At 46.4% G+C, this 6,578-nt stretch overlaps 1 protein-coding gene across 3 annotated transcripts in view; it reads left to right on the forward strand.

The window, feature by feature from the left end:
• The first annotated feature begins 384 nt into the window (after positions 1–384).
• ccdc125 (coiled-coil domain containing 125) overlaps positions 385–6,578 on the forward strand; it is a 28,467-nt gene continuing 22,273 nt past the window's right edge. For all 3 annotated transcript variants that reach the window (XM_005733645.1, XM_005733646.1, XM_005733647.1), the window contains exon 1: positions 385–591. The gene's annotated coding sequence lies outside the window, so the exon portion shown is untranslated. The remainder of the gene's footprint in view (positions 592–6,578) is intronic.

The raw sequence follows: 6,578 nt of genomic DNA on the forward strand, positions 1-6,578 counted from the left end.
CACGTTGCAGCAGCACGTTGCAGCAGCACGTTGCTTCTCCTGAGCAGAGCTGTGTGTTGCCTCAACAATGAAAATCATGTAAATTAAGATGAGAAATTAATTGATTGACTTCTGTAAACGCATCATATTATATTCCGAGGTGTTTTTAAGGTATGAGTGTGTAGACTTATAATAAACAATGCATGATAATAATGCTGGTTAATAAACTTCCCAACTAGACACATAACGATGAACTGTTGAGTGCAACTTTTATTTCTGTGCTGAGGTATTTAATCTTCATGCGACTACTCTTTAAAAACGATGAAAGAAGCCTGTGTAAACAAACATAACCAGTTAATATAAAAACCAGTTAATCTGACACACCGGAAGTCGTTTCGTGTTGGCGCGTGCACTCTGCTGGAGGTTTCAGACGCGGTTGGTCGCTGCTGGGCGAAAAGCTGTTTTTGGACTTTCTAATGTGTATTTTTACTTTCTTTTTTCCGTCTCCGCTCTAACTTCGCAGGTTTCGCTCTGAAACTATAGTTTCATTAAAACGGATCTTCATCCGGGTCGGAGCAGACGCAAACGCTTACCTTTGTCTCAGGTTCGCAGGTAAGAGGAAGTCATTCAGAAAACCGCATAAATTTTGACATTTTAAAAACACTTGATATCTTTAATGCACGTTGTTTCTGTCACATGTCGTCTAATAATCATTTGTATTCTTTTGCTTTGTGTGTTTAGTCTCTGCTGTATGATAGTTTTGTTAGCCTCCACTTAAAGTAATGTAGTCAAGCTAGCCCCCACGTGCTGCAGCAGAGAAGTGATTTCAAAATAAAAGCGGCGAGCTGGCCAACGTGATTTCAAGATGAGCAACGAAAAAGATGAGATACAGACTCATGCATAAATACAACAACGGAATATAAATGTATGCAAAGGTAATAATTAGAAAGTAGCATTGATGCACATAATAAATTGGAGAATAAGACTATGTATTAACATTAAAAACAGTCAAGTAGGGGTTTCTGAGTTCAGCGTGGACGTGGCTGGAGAGTAAAAACTGTTCAGGAGTTGTCCTGTGTGAGTTAGGTCGTTTGGAGGTGTGGCCCCTGATTGACCTGAGGTGCGTCTGGAGGGCAGGGGGTCAAACAGGTGGTGAGTGGGATGTGAGGGGTCACCTGTAACAGCCCTAGTTTTTCTGAGACAGGAGGAGCTGATGATGACCTCGAGTGGTAGCAGCGGGCAGCCATTGATTTTGGTCAGTGTTAATGAGCCTCTGCGCAGCCTCCTTGTTCTCTTTTGGCCCCTGTGTACCAACACCAGGCAGGAGGAGAGCACGCTCTCCACTGAGGAGTGGTGGAAGGCCAGCAGCTCCTGGTCCAAGTTTTTCTTCCTCAGGACACGGAGGAAGTGCAACTGCTGTGAGGTTGGTGGCGACGTAGGTGCCCGAGAAACCTGAAGGTGGAGATAGTTTCCACCTGTTTTCCATTTATAATGAGAGGGAGTGGACTCGTCTGTGCCTCCTGAAGTCCATGATGAGTTCTTTGGTTGGATGTTCAGTTTCAGGTGGTTTTCTGAGCAGCAGCAGGACAAATTCTCTACCTCTGCCCTGCACACTGTCTGATGTCTGTTAGAGATGAGACCAGCCACGGTGGTATCATCGGTATACTTAATGATGACGGTGGTCGGGTGGGTTGGAGACTGGGGCCGGTTGGTGAGGAGGTCTTTGGCCCAGGGGAAGGTGGCAGAGGGGATGTTCTGGTGGTCCAGTTCGTTGATTTTTGGGATTTTTGTGTTAAACGCTAAACTGTAGTCGACGAGGAGCATCCTCACAGAGCTCTTCCTGTTCTCCAGATGGCTCAGTGCTCTGTGGAGGCTGATGGTGATGGAATCAGAATACTTTATTGATCCCTGGGGGAAATTATTTTTTGTTACAGTGCTCCATTATAAACCAACATTAAGACAAGACAGACAATACACTAACTAAGAATAGTACAATATATACATACAGACATGCATACATAAGTCACTCATAAATAAATAGCTGGAAAAGAAACGTGTAGTTGTAGCAGCAAACAGTGTGTTAAGTGGATGCGTTGTACAGGGAGCCACAGGCAGGCAGGAAAGACTTCCTGTGTCGTTCAGTGGTGCTTTTCGGTAATCTCAGTCTCTCACTGAACGTGCTCCTGTGACTGACCAGCATGTCATGGAGTGGGTGGGAGGTGTTATCCAGCATAGTCTTTATCTTGGACAGCATCCGCCTCTCCGACACCACCTTGAGGGAGTCCAGCTCCATCCCCACAACATTACTGGCCTTACGGATCAGTTTATCGAGTCTGTTGGCATCTGCGACCCTCAGCCTGCTCCCCCAGCATGCAACAGCATAGAGGATCGCACTGGCCACAACAGACTCATAGAAAATCCTCAGCATTTTCTGGCAGATGTTGAAGGACCTCAGTCGCCTCAAAAAATAGAGACGACTCTGGCCCTTCCTGCAAAGTGCTGTGGTGTGTTTAGCCCAGTCCAGTTTATTGTCAATGTGAACTCCAAGGTATTTATAGTCCTCCACAATGTCAACACTGACCCCCTGGATTGAAACAGGGGTCAAGTGTTTCCTGGTCTTCCTGAAGTCCACGATCAGTTCCTTGGTCTTTGCCACGTTGAGCTGCAGATGATTCTGCTCACACCACGTGACAAAGGAGTCGACCACAGCCCGGTACTCTGTCTCATCATCCCTGCTGATGCATCCAACCACCGCAGAGTCATCAGAAAACTTCTGAAGATGGAGGTCTCTGTGCAGTGGCTGAAGTCTGTGGTGTAGAGGGTGAAGAGGAAGGGGGAGAGGACAGTCCCCTGTGGTGCCCCTGTGTTGCTGATCACCTTGTCAGACACACACTGTGGGAGACGTACATATTGTGGTCTTCCTGTCAGGTAATCAACAATCCAGGACACCAGAGAAGCATCCACCTGCATCGCTGCTAACTTATCACCCAGGAGGGTCGGCCTGATGGTGTTGAAAGCACTGGAAAAGTCAAAAAACATGACCCTCACAGTGCTCGCCGGCTGGTCCAGATGGGTGTAGACACGATTGAGCAGGTACATGGTGGCGTCCTCAGTTCCGAGACGAGGCTGATAAGCGAACTGAAGGGGATCCAGATGTGGTCTTACTATGGGTCGCAGCTACAGTAGCCTACAGTATCCTCTGTAGGCTGATTTGCTTTGTAAGCAGACTGGTGGGTATCGAGACAGGAGTGGAGGCTGAAAGCCTTTATTGTCATTATACGCAGTATAACAAGATTAAAAAGCAGCTCCATAAAAGTGCACGTATGCTAGCACATTATAAGAAAGCCTATAATAAAATAACCATAAGAATAATACAGCACAAGAGTGACAGAGTTTGAGCACCGACAGTTTAAAACAGACATGAGTTCAGAGATATTTCAGTGCAGATTACTTTGGTGCAAGGTTGAGTTTGGTGATAGCTTTGGGGAAGAAGCTGTTCCTGAGTCTGTTCTGGCCCACATGGATCTGAAGCGCCTGCCAGAGGGCAGTAGGTTAAAAAGATGGTAGCCGGGGTGGGTAAGGAGGGCAGGGTGTTTCTGGCCCTGCTGAGACAACGGGAGTTATAGACGGCAGACGAGGAGGGCTGGGGGCAGTCGATGATTCTTTGTGCTGTGTTCACCACCCTCTGCAGTCTCTTCCTGTCTGCCTCCGTGCAGCTGGCGTGCTGCACTGTCACTGCATAGGTCAGCAGGCCCTCGATGGTGGATCTGTAGAAGGTCACCAGCAGTGTTTAGTTGCTCCTTCCTGAGGAAGTGTAGCTGCTGCTGGGTCTTCTTGCCTCCACTTGCTCTACACATTCACCGTTTATGTGCAGGGCGGCACAGCCTGAAGTCCAGGATGAGTTCCTTGGTCTTGGTGATGTTAAGTGCCAGGGGTCTGTAGGTAGTCTGTGATGTGCTGAGACACTGAAGTAAAGATGCCACTGAAGGCTGTGAGGTGGGAGTTGGTATATTCTCATTAACTATAGCTGCCTTTCCCAGCAGCAGGTTGGTTTTTCTAGTCCATGCTAGTTCCACTTCTTTGCCACTGGTGTGTACATCCTTCTTTCTCCTGAAGCAGATGATCACTTCCTTTGTTGTCTTCATATTGAGTGGAAGGTTATTGTCTTTAAATCACACTGCAGCTGTGTTGCACTTCCTCCCTGTAGGCAGATCAGCCTCACCACCGATGTGTCATCAGCAAATCTGACCGTGACACTGGTGTTATGTGATGGGGTGCAGTCATGCGTGTACAGGAAAGGGCTTAACAACAACCTTGTGGGGCTCCAGTGTTAGAGCGGGGGCGTGATTGGTGCTCATCCAGACTGTTAGTCAGGAAGTGCTTCATCCAGAGGCAGATGTTGGTCTGTTTGCCCAAGTTGGACATTTTGAAGAAGCCTGCTGTACAGGGTGGTGTTAGCAGCACACGCAGCAGCCATGCACATGTCCCTGGCTGTTCGATTGCACTGCAGTTTCCATTTTAAGCTATAAATGCTGACAGATTTTGCCTCAAAGTTATTGCGGTGCTGCAGTCACAGGGTGATCTACCAACAATAATAATAATTTACTGACAAAGATGCAGCAGGTTCACTTGATAACCAGCTTTCTGCCAAGAGGAAGAATGATCAGCTCGAAAATCAGCAGACCTGAGGGAGTGATGTCAGCCTTTCCAGAATAATCCGGTGCAAGCTCAGGTTCCTGCTTCCCTGTGAAACAGCAGGGCAGTGTGTACAGATGAGAGGACGGTGAAGGAAGATGTTTCTTATAGATACAGATACAAATCTGTGTGCACTGTGCAAAGGGCTCCGAGGATTAAGACACAGATGCCGTATTTATCCAGAGAGAGCAGCACAGATCTCCTTTTAAAAGTAATTTCTGATAAATCCTAACACTGTTGTTTTCTGTATGTATCATGTTGCTTTCTTCATCCACCCTGACACTGCAGTGTCACGTTTGTCTGCATGTGTTTGATGTTCACATTCAGTGTAGGTGGCAGCATTTGTGTCTGTGCTGTATGTGGAATGGAGACTTTGAAAAAGCACTTCATCATAGGCACAACTATAACCATCTACTATAGGGCTGTTCGATATAACGATGTATATCGTGTGACGATATAAAAACGTCTGTCGTTTCATTTTACGCTATCGTTTGTTTCGTGGTGTTGCAAAATAAACTGTTTACGGCGATATTTGTTCATGTTCTGATGTCACTGTAGTGACTTTAATTTCTTAAAGTTCTCTCTTTGTCTTATATTTAATATAACCACATTACAGACGGACAAGCGCCTGTTTTTATACGTTGTCGTTAGCAACAACGACGGTAACACCATCGCGTGTCCGCTTGTTTATGTTCCACATAAACTTTTCACAATAAAGCTCAAGATCCTGTTGAGACTTTTCAAAATAAACTGAATCACGTGAAAGATGCAGATTATTTACGGATGAGAAGCAAAAAAAGACGCTAGGTGCTAAAAAACAAACCTTAGACTCAAACGTTAGAACAGGCTTCTCCCCGCAGCACGCCGTGTAAGAAATACTCACAAAGAAAACGGCGCCGTTACAACTTATGTCTAAAAATGTATCATTTCATGCATCGTTAAAACACTCGACTCCAGCTACACGACGCCCAGCTGGAAACACTTCACCAAGTCAAGCTGCCCGAGATTCACAGAGTTTACAGAAAATGTTACATTGTTGTGATTTATATCGTTATCGGACGATAGATGTTTTATATCGGGATATGAGATTTTGGTCATATCGCACAGCCCTAATCTACTATACACTTAAAAAAATGAAGCAACATGTTGAAACACATCAGATCTCGATGGGTCTTGATGTCACTCATGTGCTTGTATGCATGGCTGATACGGTCCAGGCGTGCTCTTAATGAGATGATGGATGGTGTCCTGGGGCTCTGCTCCCAGAGCTGGACCAAGGCATCACCCAGCTCCTGAACAGTCTGAGGTGCAACCTGGTGGATAAACTGAAACATAAAGTTCCCGAGGTGTTCTGTTGGATTTAGGTCTGGCAGCCACAGAGGCCAGTCAATGGGTTCAATTCCTTGATCCTCTAGGACATTGGTGTCCAACTCCAGGCCTCGAGGGCCGGTGTCCTGCAGGTTTTAGATGCGTCCTTGATCCAACACAGCTGATTAAACGGCTAAATTACCTCCTCAACATGTCCTGAAGTTCTCCAGAGGCCTGGTAACGAACTAATCATGTGATTCAGGTGCGTTGACCCAGAGTGAGATCAGGGCCCTATTTCAGGAAGCCGGTTTAGTGCAAACTCTGAGTAAGTATACCCTGAGTTAACGAAAACTCTGGGTTTTCGGTTTCACAAAGCGAGTTTAGATTAATTCTGAGTGAGTTACTATGACAACACACTCCGTGAAGCTAACCTGCCCCCTAGCAGGTTTACTTCAACTAACCCTGACTGTCTCCGCCCCTTTGTCGGAAACCTGACTGTAGGAAGTGCCAGACATGGCGTGCTCCGTCCTTGAAGAGCCAGTAGATGTTGAAGCCCAAATTCTCCGCAGAGCTCTCCGCCTCAGGCCTAATATTGC

This window comes from Pundamilia nyererei, unplaced genomic scaffold (assembly GCF_000239375.1).
Source record: "Pundamilia nyererei isolate P.nyererei 1_Seehausen unplaced genomic scaffold, PunNye1.0 scaffold00053, whole genome shotgun sequence".
NCBI lineage: Eukaryota > Metazoa > Chordata > Actinopteri > Cichliformes > Cichlidae > Pundamilia > Pundamilia nyererei.